Below are 17,821 nucleotides of genomic sequence, written 5' to 3' on the forward strand. Positions count from 1 at the left end.
GCGTGGCAGGGCAAGCACTAGGAAGGTCACTCTGATCATTATTCAGCCCGGGTCCCACAGTGAACGTCCATTTCCTCCCAGTGATTGTATCACCATTCTCTGGTGGGCGTGGTTTCATTTTTCCCCATTACAGGGTGAACTATATACCCTCCCTCCAAATTCCTGCATTGATCTAGCCCCAGTATTTCAGAATGTCTTCGAAGTTAGGACCTTTGAAGATGTACTTAAGAGCAAATGCAATCTTTAAAATGGACCTTAGAACAATATAGCTGGCGTCATTGTGAGGTGATTAGGAGAGACAAAAACAGCAACCATGTGAAGAGTCAGGGAGAAGAAGGTGGCCGTCAACTCCAGAGGCTCTAGAGCAAACCAACCTGACCTCTAGAACAGTAGGTAGGATACTAAATACCTACGGTGGAAGCCTCTCAGCCAGCAGGCCTCTGCTTCAGCAGCCCAAACAAACGACTACACCCCCTGATCCTGAGCCTTGGCTGTGTTGAAGGCAGGCTGACACTTTTCAGCCCAGTGAGAACCTGTGATTGATCTTTAGTATCTTAACATTTGGTTCAGAAATGATAAACATCATGTCATGTCTCTCCTGACTTGAACCTCTGTGTCATCCCCATCCTGAACTACAATCAGAGCCTATTGTGGGCCTTGTAACTGTCGACATCTGAGCCACGGTGGCACAGGCTGTGTGGATTGGCACTCATTAGTGGAATTGTTGGAGCCCAGGTGAGCCTCTCGGGGTAGGATCCCTTCTGCTCTCCCAGCACCGAGCACTGCACTCACTCCCACGGTCAATTCCACACTTTCAAAGGCAATCACTGGCTCTTTGCATGAACGTTCTACTCACTTAAAATCTAGCATTTATGTCCTCTATCCTAGTTAAAATGTCACCAAAAGAGGCGGGGACAAAGGAGAATTCACCTGACACTATTGGTAGGAGTATAAATTAGTAAAGCCCTTACAGAAAACAGTATTGAGTTTCCTCAACAACAACAACAACAACAACAAAAAACCTAAAAATAGAATGAACATATGATCCAGCTATCCATTACTGGACATACATCAATGACACTAGAATCAGTATGTCAAAGAGATAAGGAGACTTCCACATTCAGTGTTCGCTATTCACAGTAGCTAAGATATGGGATACATGTAAATGTCGGTGGACCCATGAAGATGTTTTTTGAAGTGATCTATCTCTAGAAGAAAGCAATGGAATCCTGTTGATGCAGCAATGTGTATAGGACCACAGGGCATTACGTTAAGTGAAACAGACTAAGCACCGAAAAACAAGCTCCAAATGTTCTCCTTCACATAAAGGAGCTGTAAGTGTTGAACCTAAGGACTGCCAGAGGCTCGGGGGATGAAAGCATCGGCAATGCAGACCTAACCACCTAAGCCTGACCCCTGATTCCATGGTGGAAGAAGAGAACCAGCTCCCGAAAGTAGTCCTATGACCTCCACTTGCAGACACGTACTACTAATAAATAATAAACACTTTAGAAAACTGCTACGTGGAACTTAGCCTGCTGTGGTGCTGCATGCCCACAGTCCTTGATACTTGGCCAACTGATGCAGGAAGGTAACTGAAGCCTAAGAGTTTGCGACCAGCCTCAGCAACATAGCAAGACCCCATCTCCACAGCAGAATTGACATCCCAGTAGTAGAAAGCAGAATAGCGATTACCCAAGAGTGAGGATGGAAGTGGAGGGGACTCGGAAGTTGGTTAAGAGGTACAAAAACACAGATAAGAGGACTACGTTCTAGTGTTCTGTGACACCATTGGCAATGATTTAGTGTGTGTTTTAAAATAGCTAGAGCAGAGGATTGGGGTGCCCACCACAGAGTAACGACAAATGTTTGAAGTAGCAAAGATGATAGCGTCGTTCCACATCATAGACATGAATCATGATCACATGATGCTGTGATGAAGTTGCTAACTACCCTGGCTTGGCCATTCCATGTTGTAGACATGAATCTCAACCACTCAGAAATCTCTTGTTGTTGTTGTTGTTTGTTTGTTTGTTTTGTTTTTTTGTTTTGTTTGGGATTTTTTTGGTTTTTCGAGACAGGGTTTCTCTGTGTAGCTTTGGTGCCTGTCCTGGATCTCACTTGGTAGCCCAGGCTGGCCTCGAACTCACAGAGATCCACCTGGCTCTGCCTCCCAAGTGCTAGGATTAAAGGCATGTGTCACCACTGCCTGGCGCCAGAAATCTTAAATATGGACAATTCCTATGCATCAATTAAAAAAAAATTGGGGGCTAGAGATATGGTTCAGTAGTACAGCACCTTCCCTGCATGTACAAGGCCTTGGGTCCTATCCTTAGCACCTGCATTAATAAACAAACAAACAAGCAAATGAATGAATCCAAGGGGGGGGGACCTATTTCTTAGACATCTCTGGCATCCACCTTGCCCTCAATACTTCAAAAGTCCATCCTTATTTTGACACAGAGTTGTGGAGAGATGTGTCTATTTTTAATGTCCTCTTATGTTGTAACTTGAAAGAGTCTTAAAATGTGAAGCCGGGTTGCCCTCTTTGGAAAAACAGAAGCAGCTTTTCCAGCCGGGACCCTGCTGCTGTGGTTACTAAGGAGACCAATTGGCTGGAGGCGCCTTAATCCATCAGTAACTCCCAGGCGGCCATATACCTGGGAGGAAGGTGATTTGGGCCTTGAGAGGGGAAAATAGCTGAGTGGGTGGAGGTTAGTGGAGTTGTCCATAAGAATCGGCAAGGTTCTGAGTTCTTTCTTCCCCAGCAGCTCCCCTCCAGGGTGAGTCCGATGCCTGTTCTTAAAGTTTGCTCCATCTGCCTCAAGACACACCTGTGGGAACCGCTCGAGTCAGCTCCCTAGTTACCACCTCCTACAGCCCTCAGCTTGGGTCCTCCTCCTGTAAGAGGAAAATCAGCTGCAGAGGCAGGAGAGATGAGGCAAGGTGACCTCCCTCACCACAGTGCATTGGTTACTTCCTCACTGTTGCTATAAACAGCTGGCAGAACCGCCTTAAGGGAAGATGGGCTGGCTCTTCAGAGGGTAGCAGTCCATCACGGTGGAGTTCATGTCAGCAGCAGCATGTGGTGAGCATTCCTCACAAAGATGGTCACGAACCAGCCCCACCTCCCAAAATCTCCACAGCTTTTCAAATAGCAGGGGACTGAATATTCAAAATAGCCTACGGGGGACATTTCAGACTCAAAACTAGACTATGAATGTGTGTGCGTGTGTACATGGACGTGTGTAGAACAAAGAACAACTACAGCATCAATCCTCAGTTGCCGACCACCTCGTTTTTGAGACATCGTCTCTCATTGGCCTGGTATTGGTGCTTGCCAAATAGGCCAAGCTGACTGGCTGACCAGCCCCAGGAGCTCCCTGACTCTACTCCCCAAGGCTGGGATTATAAGTGTGCCCCACCATGCCTGGCTTTTTTGTTTCTTAAATATAGGTTCTGGGGTGTCAAATCCACGTCATCATGCTTACAAGGTAAGCACTTTACTGAGTGATCCTCCCAGGGCGTCTGTTCAGTCAGGGAAACAAAGGACGGCTTGTGCCTCTCTAACTAGTCACCATGCTTGTGCAACAGGAAAGACAAGGACCTCACAGCATGACGAGTCTGTCACCAGGAACACAGGAGGAAGCCATCGTGGAGTGACAAACAAGTGCTCTGCTTTCTGAGGGGCATGTTCCCTCCCCGGGCTCACTCTCTCCCTCCACTCTATCTTAGAAATAGCCTGAAGTGATGCGCATCTTCGTTGACTCCCAGAGAACCTCCAGGCACTGGCTCCACCTCTCCCAGGTGATAAACTAAAAAGAAAGCCTCAGAGGCGGTGACTCTCCACTCTCGCTTTTTCTTTCCTTGGCTGTGGGGTAGGAAAGTATTTAGCTCTCTCAGCATTCTTTTTTGTTTGGTTTGGTTTGGTTTTCTGAGACAGAGTTTCTCTGTGTAGCCTCTGGCTGTCTTGGAACTCACTCTGTAGACCGGGCTGGCCTCGAACTCAGAGATCCACCTGCTTCTGCTTCTGCTGGAATTAAAGGCTTGTGCCACCACCGACCAACATCTCTCAACATTCTAAGAATGAATGGCAGGTATGTTATTCAAGACTTTCCCCTGGGTATAACATGAAATCCAAATCAATGGCTTAAACCAAAGTGTTGGCTGGCTCTCTACAGCTGTCCTCTTTGTGTCTTGTGACTATAGTGTCTAGCCTACCCGGCCCTGGACAGCCAAGACATATGGCAAATCCATGGAATGCCAGCTCCTCAGTGAGGCCGCCCTTATCTGGTTGGTTTTGCTTACAATGGCATTTCAGTCTGGCTGTGAGATGGTGTGTGCGGGGACCTATGGAGAGTACAGTAAAGAAAGAATTCAGCAGGGGAACTGAGACAATCTCGCCTCTGAGAGCGCCACGCTGAGACCGGAAGAACTTCCCTGCTGAGCCAAGCCTGAATCCCTAGTCTGCAGAATCGTGAGACAAGCTTGGGTTCTGGTGTGTTAAGCCTCCACCCTTGGCATTAAACGGAACACAGCAACCGTATAACTGAACTCTGGATGACATTGGAAATGAAGGTTTGAGGGGTTTTTTTCCCTTCAAAAAAAACCAGCAGTCTGATGGTTGGAAGTCTAGGATCATTACGGCAGGTTGATGGTTATGGGGAACCCAGAACCTTCTATATTTATATATTGAATCGCCTTTAGCCTATGAATTTTGTGATGGATAGATAATATTGATTGTCAACTTAATGGGCTTTGGAGTCACCATAGAAACAAACCTCTGGGTCTGTCTGTGAGTGTTTCCCAACTAGGTGAACTGAAGCAAAAAAGACCCATCCCAAGTGTGGGTAACAGCATTCCTTTGGCTGGGATCCCAGACTGAACAAAAAGGAGACACTGAGTTGAGTACCAGCATGCGTTGCTCCCTGCTTGCTGACTGTGGCTGCAATATGACCAGCTGCATCAGACTCCACCCTATTGCTTCCCACATGGAAGACTGTACCCTCAAACTATGTGCCAAAATATACCCTTCCACCTTTGGGTTGTTTTTGTTGGGTATTTGTTTCCCAGCAACAAGAAAAGTAGCCATGAAGCTTTCAACTTCCAAGTTGCCTCAAGATCCAGGATAGCGGCTAAAGCTCCAGCAATTGTATTTGTGTTCCAGGAAAGGAGGAACAGGGGAGAGAGAAAGCCTTAAAAAGAACTTCCTCAAAATTCCACCTAAAAACCAGTGGTTTGACTTTCACCTGCTACCTCAGCGGCACCAAAAGCCAGGAAAATGCAGGGTTTTAGCCTAGCAGGCTGTCACTTTGAATAAAATCAAAGCCCCTGCTCAATAAGGAATAACAAGGGGATGGGAAAATATTGGGCAGGCATCCAGCAACACCTGCCACAGCACATATGAGATGAGGCTGCATACCCAGGACCCCAAGGTACAGCACGATGCAAAACTGCCCCCCCCCATGCCCTATGTCATACGGAGGGCATGCTGATTTCCCAAAGAGTTTGTACTGGCTGCTTTGACCCGTGGCGAGCAAGTGAACTTCAGAGATCTCAGTGCCGAGTGGGCATGCTGGTTCCCTGGACCTTTTCACTGGGAACATGCACGAGTGGGAATTTTATTCTCAGGGCTTGTTCTTAACCTGGGCAAGTGATGGTTGTTCGCTCTTTGTTGAGATATAATTTCAATATGGCAAAATTCATCATTCTAAAGCACGTTTCCATCACACTTAAAAGAAACTCTGTGCCCATGAGTGGTCAGGGCAGGCGCTTCCCTCTACCCTCCTCTGCCAAGCCCACAGTCCACCAAGAGCTAGACTTGCCACTTGAGAGGGTGCTTGCTCTCACTGGGTGATGAAAGTCTTGCATCCTGGGATATTTTAAATCTTCTTAGGAAAATGAAGAGCAGGCTCTCGGTGCAGTGCTCCCGGGGCAAGAAGAGGGAGTCCACGGGGTTAGGGTAGATTCTGAGCTGCCTGAGAGTCACCTGTCTGCAGGTTGCTCCTGCCCAAGCTAAGAGAAAAAAACCAGGGCTCTGCAACAAGGGCTAGGGTGTCTTCAGCAGCCTCCCATACCCTGAGGTGCAGCAGGAGCTTGGAAAGCCCCTGGATGCTGATGTCAGACTTCAGGTCGTACCCATTAGAGTGAGAAGACAATGAGACAGGTCACTAGCATTTACTAAAGGCCTGCATGTCCCAGATTACAAACAGAACCTCATCACCCTACTCCGGTCTTGCGAGTCGGTGCACCCATTCTACAGAAGGGAACCTGAGGCTCACAGGAGACGCCCCTGCTCCAAGGGAGAAAACTGAGCTGGTGTTCTGTGATGTGTACTGTGTCATGCTGTGGGCACCTGTGGAAAATGCCTCCAGAACCACCCTGGTGTGGCCTAGAGCTTGCCAGCCCAGTGGGGCCAGGGCATTAGGAGGGGGGTTGGCTCAGCCCTTCTCTGAGCCAGTGGGAGGTGGGCATGAGCTCCCCCTACTCCACGCTGCCTGAGCCTCACTCCTCAGGCAGAGAGGTGACGAAAGAAGACTCCAGGATTTGGGGTCTGCCTCATCCCTTGTCACCGGGAGTCTGTTTTTCTGAGTGACTTGCCAGCTCTCCCTGGCTGGCCATCCTCACAGTGGCTCTGACAGCAACCGGAGAGGCAGCTGAGGGATCCTGGCTGATCCGGAGTCCAGGTGAAGCAGGCTAGAGGCTGGATTGATGGGGAGGTTGGCATGTCACCAGTCTGAGCGCAGAGCAGGGGAGGGGGCCAGCCAGGCAGGACTGTAGTTGGGTTGTTTGGTTGATGAAGGGGGTCAGCGTAGGCATGTGTCATCGTCGAGGTAGGCAGGGAAGGGGAGGGCTGTGCGTGGGGAGAGGATATATATGCTGGTGTGGCTGACACAGAGGAACAAGCCTCACATCTGAGAGAACCCTGTGACAGACAGCGTCAGGTAGGCAATGCATGTGGCCCCAGCACCAGCCGGCCGGCACTATCTGTCCGGAGCCTCTCGGGAAAGCAGGGCAGCCTGGCCAGCTCCTCCACCTCTGTCTTTTGTCCACTGTGGCTGCTTGCTGGCCTCTTGCGAGATTATGGCTTCATTCATCTTATTCTCAGTGTTCCGATGGCAGAGAAGGGGGGGGGCTGAGGGCTGGCTAATCTCAAAGAGAAAATGCGAAAGAAAGCTGAACTTGGAAATGAGGAAAAGTTTTGCTTTCCCAGTTGTGGCCCCTACTGGGTGACAGATACACACGGAAGAGGTGGCTGCAGGAGGGAGGGCAGACATGGGGAAGGGGCTTGCCATTCAGGGGAGCCCTAGGAAGCCCCTGGCATACCTTATGGGGATTTTTCGATCTGTGGCTTCCTGCCCTTTGTGCAAGCTGCTGCTCTGGTATCATGGAATCTGATGTCATTCTGGTTTGAGTTCTCTTACACCTTAATGGGAATTGCTAACAATACGGGGAAAAGACAGACTCGAGGTTTGAGCTTCACCTGTGTGCATGGCTGAACGCAGTCAGTCGCTGGCTGGGTGGATTTCACGGGCGTTTCTGAAGGCATGACCTTGGTCCTCCGGATCCTGGGGTGTCTCGAGGTGTCCTTTCTTGACATCTTTCTCTCCACTGCCCACCCAAAGGTCTCTCTGCCCGGGTCGCATGGAACTCTCTCACACGTCAGAGCATCTGAACTCTCTCTGCCCTCTCTCAGCCTTCTCTTTCTCCTCCTCCTCCTCTCTTTGTGAGTCTTTCCCCCTCCCTTCTCTACCCATCCTCTCCTCTCCCCCATCTCCCTTTGAACACGGGCAAGTTCAGAGGGGAATTTCAAGTAAGGCAGGATGATTCGGAAAGGGGGCTATTTAAAGCATGCTGCTTTGGACTTGAATACCCCAAGCCTGGGCTTAAACATCTGTGTTTAGCTTCCTCCAGCAGCTCATAATTGCCCCAATTATAACCAATAACATTGTTCAGCAGACTAACAAAAGCTGAGCTCCACACGGCATTTGCCAGCAAGCCCAAACGAGAGTTTTCATCACAGGGAGAGAAAAGTAGCTGCCCGGCTTCGTATCCAAACCTCCCAAAGAGAATGCTGTGGTTCCTCGCTGCCTGTGGGTGGATGCTGCGCACACCCTCCTTTTTCTCATTTATGCAGCCTAGCAGGGAAATATTCCACAAGCTTCCATCAGTGCCATGATACCTTCACAGAAAGGATTCACTTTCCTTGGGCTTGCTGAGTCTTCTGCAGGGGCAACTGCCCCCAGATGTCACCTGAGTCAAAGGAACAGCCACACTTTTCCAGGTGCCACCCAGCGCTGTCCATGGAAGGCGCTCTGTGCAGCTGAGGGTCGTCTTCTCCAGGTGCAGCAGCCCTGCCTTATCAGCTGAAGTCTGAGGGCACTTAGGGCTGCAGAAAACTCAGCAGGTTTTGCATCGCCAGTGAAGGGAGTAATTGCAGGATTAGACGTTAGTGGAGCCTGAGAACGGAGCTGTCACCAAGCAATTCCATCTTCAATCAATCAGGTATTTATCAGCTACACCCCACCAGGCAAAGGAGGCATGGGGCTCTATAGATTCAGCAGAGGTGCTAATAACAGCACTTTACTTTGTGCAATGATTTACGCACTTCGCACCCATTATCTCCCGCAACAACCCTGGAAGGCAAAAAATCATTATCTCAGAGTTGCAGGAACAAGACCCTGTGCAGCAAGCAAGCACAGCCCAGGGCAGCCGTCCTAGGGCTGGTGCTGGCTCCCCCTAAGGTCTGTGGTGCTGGTAAATGAGTAGCAGGCACACAGCACAGACAGACAGGAAGCAATTCGAGATAATGGGATGATACAGGGTTGGGTGTGATCAGTCCTACCCTTGTGGTCCAGAGAGTCGATGCTGGAGGGACTTGAGGAAGGGTACCTCCTCCAGGGATTGAGGACAGTGGGAAGAGGGATAGAATCAGGATGGATCAGAGGTTTGAAGGCAGCTAGGACAATAGCACAAAAGAAAGGCAAAGGAATTAATATTTCTTGAAGTCACGAACAGCAGGTAGTAAGCTAGATTGGCTATGTGCTTATTCACACACACACACACACACACACACACACACACACACACACACACACACACACACACACACGGTGATAAAGAGAGAGAGGTTTGGTTCTGTTTTGTGTACCTGCAATGATATGGTTCAAAGACCCTCCCTTTCCCCAACTCCTCAGGTCACACAAACCATAAGAAAAAATTTTAAATCTCCTGTGCTCTGGGTTATCAGGTATTTTAGGCAAGGATGAACACATCTCAGAAAATGAGAGGCATCATAACCTCAGCTTTTGGGGGTTTGAGTTCTTGGGAACCCACTAGACAAATGGGATCTTTGAAACACTTCTCTTTCAGTGCCTGTAGTCACTCCCACCATCTCATGGAGACCTTGCATTCTAACCACAAACTCTAGTTGTGAGGCTTGGGGCACACCAATGGTTTTTGGTGGTGGTGGGGGGAAGGGAACACAAGTTGATTTTCAGAGCATCATCCCCCTCAATAGGCTACACCCACTTTAATCATCAACTTTCCCGTGGTCCTGGGTCTGTGAAAATCCTGGCAGCTGTTTAGTTAGGCGTTGCAGACCAACCGAGTGGGAAAAGCTGGACTTGCCTCCCTGCCCAGCTGCCAAGACTCTGCAGCCAAGGCTCTGCAGCCTGTGGTGTCACGGTCAGCCTCCCTTCTCCTCATGCTGCTCCTGTGATCTTCCCCCATCCCGTCACCCCATTCATCCTTCCATTCATCGGACAGAGGACGTGCCTGGTGTTCCTGATAGGAGCCGGATAGGGCTCGTGCGGGAAGTGCAGAACCGGCTGTCATCAGCTTTCTCCCAACTCACAACCAAAGTCTCAAAATGTGAATGAGCCCAGACCAGCGGTCTCCAAAGGGGCTCACCTACCCAGATACCTACTAGGTTACTAGAAACTGAGATGTTAATTTTTTTTTTTTTAATTTTAGCACACACAATACACACATACGCACACAGGCACATAATCACACATTCTCCTGCAGGCACATGTGTGTAAGCCAGAGGTCAACATGAGGCATCTTCCTCCATTGTTCTCCACCTTACTTAGTTGAGCAGACTCTCTCACCATACCTGGAGATCCTGGTTTAGCTAGACTGGCCGGAAGCAAGGCAGCAGGATATACCTGTCTCTGCTCCTAGCCTCAGCACTGGGGTTACAGGCATGCAATACCACTCCTGGCTTTTTTTTTTTTTTTTTTTTTGGTTTTTCGAGACAGGGTTTCTCTGTGTAGCTTTGCGCCTTTCCTAGGACTCACTTGGTAGTCCAGGCTGGCCTCGAACTCACAGAGATCCGCCTGGCTCTGCCTCCTGAGTGCTGGGATTAAAGGCGTGGGCCACCACCGCCCGGCTTTTTTTTTTTTTTTTTTTTCACTCCTGGCTTTTTATATGGGTTCTGGGGACCTGAACTCAAGGTCTTCGTGGTTGTGCAACAAGCATTTTATATACTGAGTCATCTCCCCACATCTAAATCTTACCTTTCTTAATTTGCACATTAGTGGAGTTTACATAATATATATAACATTCATAAAAAGGTTGGGGTTGTATATTCAAAACTAACTCCTAGAGTAACTGGTTAATAACAATTTATTTCAAAATAACTAGTATAGAGGATTTAGGATGCTTGCTACACAAAGGAATGGTAAATGTTGGAGGCAATAGATGTACCAACTACCCCAATCTGATTGTCACACAATGCACACATGTGTGGAAATAACACACTGTACCTCCATAAATATGTATAATTATGTCAATTAAAACTTTCTTTGGAGATGGTTGCTAGAGATGCAAAATTAAAGAAGTTGAAAGATTATGTGAGTCTAGATTTGTCATTCTCTTCCTATCTGGGTTTTCTGATCATTTTAAAAAGAACATAGAGTGATTTTATTAAAATAAATAAAAGCTTTTAAGTCCATTTAAGCTATCTTGACAGTGTATGCGGCAGCATTTGCCAGAATCAGGAAGGTGAACATTAAGAGCATTCCCTGGCGATGTGCCACAGCCAAAAGGACCTGTGTCTGGCTTCCCTCGTGGCCCTCTGTGAAACCCAGATGCACCTTCATGGCTTCATCTGGGGCTGTCTGAAGCCACTCCCCTTTCCTCCTTCCTTCTCTTCCTGGTAGAGAGCAATCCTGGTTATTCACAAAATCAAAGGATGCTATCAACCAGCTCGTGCAACTGCCTATTTTATAGGAAGAGAAATTGAGGGCCAGGAAAAGACAGTATCAGGCCCACAAGTAACAACAGAACCAGATCTAGAACCCAGGACCTTGTCTCCAAGCACAGGGCTCTTTCTCATTCACAGCTCTGCCTGGGCACCCTTGGTCCACACAGGGTAGACAGGTGCCTTGGTCCACACAGGGTAGGCAGGTGCCTTGGTCCACACAGGGTAGACAGGTGCCTTGGTTCACACAGGGTAGACAGGTGCCTTGGTTCACACAGGGTAGGCAGGTGCCTTGGTCCACACAGGGTAGACAGGTGCCTTGGTCCACACAGGGTAGGCAGGTGCCTTGGTCCACACAGGGTAGACAGGTGCCTTGGTTCACACAGGGTAGACAGGTGCCTTGGTCCACACAGGGTAGGCAGGTGCCTTGGTCCACACAGGGTAGACAGGTGCCTTGGTCCACACAGGGTAGACAGGTGCCTTGGTCCACACAGGGTAGACAGGTGCCTTGGTTCACACAGGGTAGGCAGGTGCTTTGTGCCCTAGCCCCCTAGCCCTTTCCCTTCTCTCTGACTGGAAATTGAGAGCAGGAGAGAGACCTTTAAAGAGTAAATGTATCCATCAAAGGAAAGAAAGCGAGCAGTCTCCCTGGGTAAGAGCAAGCCATACTCTATGTGGAAGTTTTAGCTGTTGCTACTCCAGAGTTGAGTTCCCTGGGCTATGAGAAAGCCTGTGACTCTTTGGTGCTTCTATCAGAGGATGAAGATGAGACTCCTTCCTCCTAGAGGCATGTGTGGCCACTTTCTTTTCATCAGCGCCGTATAAAGAATACCTTTCTTTACAGGTTATAAATGACCTTTATATTCATCTATAACCCTGTAATCTGAAGGTAACAATCTACCTTTCTGGGGTAAATGCAAGTTCATGGGGGTTAAGCAGCTTGCCTGGTTACTAAATAGCTGAGTCCTGCCTGTGACAGATCAGAGAACCAGGATGTAAGGAACACCCTGCACCCCCTGATGATGCAGAGCCAGTAGTCTGTGGGTGCCGCTTGCTGAACCAGAGAGAGGGACTGAGCCAGTCCTCCAAGTGAATTCACATGAAGACAGATCATCAGAGCTTAGGCTTGAGGGACTGGTCCCAGCTCTGCCCCTTCACAGTGCATCCCTCCCTGCCTCCGTCTCCTCAACTGTAAAGTGAAGTGGGCAGCACTTAGCCCACAGGGTAGAACCTCACAAAGCCATTGGCTCTTAACGGCTTTCAGTCATCGGGATTCCCTCCCAACAAGATCCCATCACAGTTTGCTACCCTTTTCAAAGTGTAAACCTTGTATAGAGTTTATGGGCAGTCAGAACACAGGTTCAAATACCCAACTTTAAGTCCTAACTCTGCTACTTATCATCTGGATCGTTTTAGGCAAATTGCTTAACCTTTGTGAATTGATGTTTATGTATACCGGAAAGGAGGGTAAAATTACCCCCAAATGATAGCGTTGTAGATGAAAATAAGTATCATCTATAGCCTGGAAGGAACAATGTTCCCTGTGTGTCACTGATGGAGAGAGAGCCCCCTCCCCTTCTTCACCGATAGCGCCTAGGTCACAGGCTTTCCCCTAGGTCAGGAAAGGAAACAGGAGCCTCTCTTCAGCCCCTCTTGCACATGTTCCCATCCAACAGAAAAGCAGCTCATTATGTTGCCCTTGGAGGCAAGAGTACATGCAAGTAGATTAAGACTAAATCACAGTGGTATCTTATCTTTACACACAGTAAGATGCCATCAAATTTATAAGGTGCCATTACCTAAATAAAAGGTAATTAAACCTTTCTTTATTCAATACAAAACGGCCTGATTACAGAATTACCACTGTGAATGGCTGATGGCGCTGGGCTCCTTTATGAAATGGAAGCCATTGAAAACTCAAACATCCTCAGGTACATTGTGCTTACTGATGGACGGTCAGTCGCTATTTCTGGATAATAAACAGATGGGGGGAGAGGTGCATCATCTTCAAATGAGGGCCTATTCGTCATCTTCACCCTGCAGTTGAGAAGACCAAGGCTCTGGGAAGTAAATTAAGTTGCCCCAAAGCACACAGTTACAAAGTGTACAGTTGAAGCATAACTCTGACCCCAGAATTATCTAAGTACTCGGTTCCCTTCTACTGAACACCAGTGTATGTGCACAACTCCAAGCCGGCACACAGGTGGTGTTCAGGCTTCCAGGCTTCTTTTATTTGTTGTTGTTGTTATTGTTGTTGTTGGTGGTGGTGGTGGTGTGTGTCGGGGGGTACTTTTTGGGATAGAGTCTTATCTGGAACCCAGACTGCAGCAATCCTCCTGCTTCGGCCCCCCTCCCCCAAGTGCTAGGGGTTATAGGCATGTGCCACCATGCCAGACATGTTGTTCAGACTTCTTAAAAACTAAAAAAAACTTTCGGAGTTGGGGATGTGGCTCAGGTGGTGGGGTGCTTGCCTACCATGCACAAAGCCCTGGTTGGGCCCCAGTACCACATAAACTGGGTATAGTGGCACATGCCGTAATGCCAGCACTTGAGAGGTGGGGGTAGAAGGGTCAAAAGGTCAAGGTCATTCTCATAATAAGCTCAAGGGCAAACTGAACTATATTACACACTGTCTCGAAAATAAAATAAATCATTACTTTAAAAAATTTAAAACTTCTACTAGGCTTTCTATTTTTTAATATAATTTTATAAAGCACATAACTGGACTTGGTATCACAAGAAGTACAAAAGGACAAGATGTCTACTTCAAGATGTATTTCCATAGTTCTTTACACAGTTGTTTATGTTGATCCGACTTACAACTGGCAAACCACCTGTGAGACGGGGTTCTGCTGTCATCCGCATCTCTTGGCTTCTTGGACTTGCAGAAAGGAATGGATACCGTCCAGTATGGAAGGATTTCATTTAGTAGCTGGAGCTGCTTGTTAAAGGGGGAGGTGGAGGGGGGAGGTGGCACCCATCTGTGATCCCACATGATGAGACCGAGGCAGGAAGAATGTACGTTGGAAGCCAGCAGCGCTACACAGTGAGACCGTCTCAAAAAGGAGGTGCTGCACGCCTTTAATCCCTGTACTCAGGATGCAGAGGCAGGAAGATCTCTGTGAATTTGAGGCCAGCCTGGTCTCCAAAGTGAGCTCCGAGCCAGCCAGAGCTACATAGTAAGACCTTGTCTCAAAAAAAAAAAAAAAGGCCGGGCGGTGGTGGCGCACGCCTTTAATCCCAGCACTTGGGAGGCAGAGCCAGGCGGATCTCTGTGAGTTCGAGGCCAGCCTGGACTACCAAGTGAGTTCCAGGAAAGGCGCAAAGCTACACAGAGAAACCCTGTCTCAAAAAACAAAAAAAAAAAAAAAAAGGAAAAAAGGAAGAGAAAGGAGGTGAAGGAAAAGAAGAAGGGGGGGAGGAGGAGGAAATTGAGGGCGGGAGCAAGGCCGTCAAGTACAGACAGGGGGAGAGCCTGACTAAAGCCAGGTAGATCTGAGATGTCCTCACCAGACGCCAGCCCAAAGGGCTTGTGTTTCACATGTAGCCAGCAGCAGAGGCTAATTGTCCCAGGACTGCACCCCTAAATTCCATTTACCACAAACTGTCAATGGCAAACGTCAGTCAAACCGCCAACACTTCCTGCACATCGAGTTGCTGATGAAGTCCGTGAGTAGCCTCAGCAAGGGCTTCTCATTAATAATATCTGTCACCGCTTATCAACTGGGCAAAGACGTGTATCAAACATTCTAGGCAGGAACTAAAGGAAACGGCATGGACCCTTTCTTCTGTGGCATATATGGCCACTGCCATCGTGTGGCGATAAAGGAAACAGCTGTGCTGTTCTGAATAGATCCTACAAAAAAAAAAAAAAAAAGTGTCCTAACTAGCAATGCAAAAGCTGAGTTTCCTATGAAACACAGAAGCAACTATCATGTGACAAGAGAGTCATAGAGGCATGAGTAAGACTGCCTTGTGTTCTGGAATATTTATTGTGTATAATAGCTAATGAGCTGCATTTTCACTTCAAAGAAGCATTCTTGTTACTGGTCTACCAACTCCTATTTAAACCTCGCAGACCTAGCGTGGGACACAGCCCCAGCCGTGACCCTTTATGACCAGTAATCTAGCAGACACCATCAGGATGTCTGATTAGGAGAACATCTTACCATACTAGAATGGCATAAAACCAACCTCCTCTTCTCCCTGCTCAAGCGGGACGATTTGCTAACAGAGTCTCTGTGGGAGGTTCGGGTCCTGAGGCAGCTCCTGTGCCATGAGCACACTGGACCCCCAGTGAGGCGGTGGCTCCAGAACATTCCTCAGCCCGGAGTTTGCAGAGAAAAAGGAAGGGGGCCCCTGAGATCTCCCACTGTTTTTTTTTTTTTTTTTTTTTTTTTTTTTTTTTTGTCAATTTTTCACTGAGCAGATCCTAAAGTTTGTGTCTTAGCCTGGGTACCTGGCAGACAGAGAGAATGATGGGACTGGACCTCTGTCCCCCAGGCCAGTGGGAGAAACAGACACAGAAGTGCAAGGATACAGTTGATTGCTTCCCAAGTGCAGAGATGAGGCGGTGAGGATAGAGTGACATTTCAAGGTGAGGGCTGTGCTCTAACTGTGTTGTATAAAGTGTTTGCCATATGCTGGGTACTGTTTTAACTGTTTGCAAACATAAATCCACTGATGCCAGTATGATCTAGCTCCCAAGACGGTCTTCTTTTTACAACGAGGAACTCCGAGATTGAGTACAGTCAGCAAGTTACAGAACCCATGATCTGAACCCAGGACTCCTCTTCCAAGATGATCAGATAAGAAAACTCACATTACACAACTCTACAGGACCATTCTGGTTAGTCCGTGTGACATACGGAGCCCTGAGCCCCACTTGTTTCACATGGTAGCACATTGCCTTGGGATGCCACAGTAGTAACCAAGACTGGTCTAGCTCAGGCCAGTCCAGTGATGGCTTTCTGGAGGGGGACAGTCCTGACATGGGGATACGGTCTTCTGACGGAGTAAACAGTCAGTGATAAGGCATAAAAACCCCTGATGTAGGTGAGAGTTGTGCTCGCTGGGTCTGGAGGTGATACCAGGATGAGTGACAGGGGATGAGGCAAGAGCCAGTGGCCAGCTAAGTCCTTGGAACATCTGACAGCCATGGGCATTACAGAATTATTTTAAGAATGAAGTTGTATCATCCAATGCCTTGGAGGGAGGCCAGATCATTAGGTGGACTAATTAGGAGACGATTACAATAATAAGGCAATAAATCTCAACTAGACACTGTCTGTTGGTATAAAGAAGGAAAAAAACTGCATTTGAGAGACGCTCATGGATACAGATGACTGGGTGCTTTATTTATTAGTCCACGACATCCCATCATCTAAAGATAAAGCACAAGCCTCCTAGGAGAGCAGATAAGACCTGATCCATCTGGACCCAGTCCCCTTTCAGCAGGTGCTAACCTTGAAGAATGTGGACAGGTTCCCTAGGTTACCTGTCTGCTCCCCACACTCACAGGCTGTGATCCTATGATCCTGGGTCTCTTGGGGTCCCTATTACCAAACATCATTCTTTTGTTTGTTTGGTTGGTTGGTTGGTTGGTTGTTTTTCGAGACAGGGTTTCTCTGTATAGTTTTTGGTGCCTGTCCTGGAACTCACTCTGTAGACCAGGCTGGCCTCAAACTCACAGAGATCCGCCTGGCTCTGCCTTTCAAGTGCTGGGATTAAAGGTGTGTGCCACCACTGCCCGGCTTCAAACACTCATTTTTGACATGCACTTTAAATGGTAGCTCACTGACTTAAACATCTGCGAAGTGCTGGTAATATAGATCAGTTGGTAGAATGCTTGCCTAGTATGAATGAAGCCCTGTGTTTGATACCCAACACTGTATAAACTGGGCTTAGTGGTGTACACTGGAATCCCAGACCTTGGGTAGTGGAAATAGGAGGATCAGAAGTTCAAGGTTATTTTCAGCTACATAGGGAATCTAAGGACAGTCTGGGCTACATGAGACCCTACTTAAAAAAAAAATAATAAAAAAAAAAAACAGTAAACAAAGGAAAATCTACTGGATACCCTTCTTATCATCATTCCCTAGGTCTGAAATGCTTCTTGGTACATGAGAACCCAGTGGTCTTCCAATGTGGCTCCTTGGCAGCTTCTGTTGCGTGTGTCCCCCTTACCCTATGGACTGGCTCCTTCTCACCCACACCTCTCAAACTTGGTCATGTAGACAAGTCACCTAGGAATATTGAAAATGACACAAATCCTGATTGTGGATAGGGCCCAAGACTATGTACTTCTCAGACGACCCCAGCAGACAGCATGGAAAGGCAAACACATAGATTCCTCAGAATCATCTGACGAAAAAGCAGTGAAAACTGTTGGTTTTTATTCTCCATGCAGAAAATTTACATACAGTAAAATGCACAGACTCTAAATCTATAATTTGATGGATTTTGGAAAATATATACACCCCTTGCTGGGTGGTGGTAGCACACTTTTAATCCCAACATTTGGGAGGCAGAGGCAGATGGATCTCTGTGAATTCAAGGCTAGTCTGGTCTATAGTGTGTGTTCCAGGACAGCCAAGGCTACACAGAGAAATTCTG

At 47.9% G+C, this 17,821-nt stretch overlaps 1 protein-coding gene across 4 annotated transcripts in view; it reads left to right on the forward strand.

The window, feature by feature from the left end:
- Positions 1-6,458: 6,458 nt before the first annotated feature.
- The window catches only part of Pnoc (prepronociceptin), a 28,503-nt gene continuing 17,140 nt past the window's right edge, over positions 6,459-17,821 (forward strand). Inside the window, exon 1 of one of the 4 annotated variants that reach the window (XM_052732914.1) lies at positions 6,459-6,686. The gene's annotated coding sequence lies outside the window, so the exon portion shown is untranslated. Of the gene's footprint in view, positions 6,687-6,777; positions 6,945-8,313; positions 8,506-17,821 lie in introns of those variants that run through there. The other 3 variants (XM_052732913.1, XM_052732916.1, XM_052732915.1) reach the window with 3 other exon arrangements.

Source organism: Peromyscus californicus, unplaced genomic scaffold, assembly GCF_007827085.1.
Source record: "Peromyscus californicus insignis strain IS unplaced genomic scaffold, ASM782708v3 Scaffold_12__1_contigs__length_115047231, whole genome shotgun sequence".
Lineage (NCBI taxonomy): Eukaryota > Metazoa > Chordata > Mammalia > Rodentia > Cricetidae > Peromyscus > Peromyscus californicus.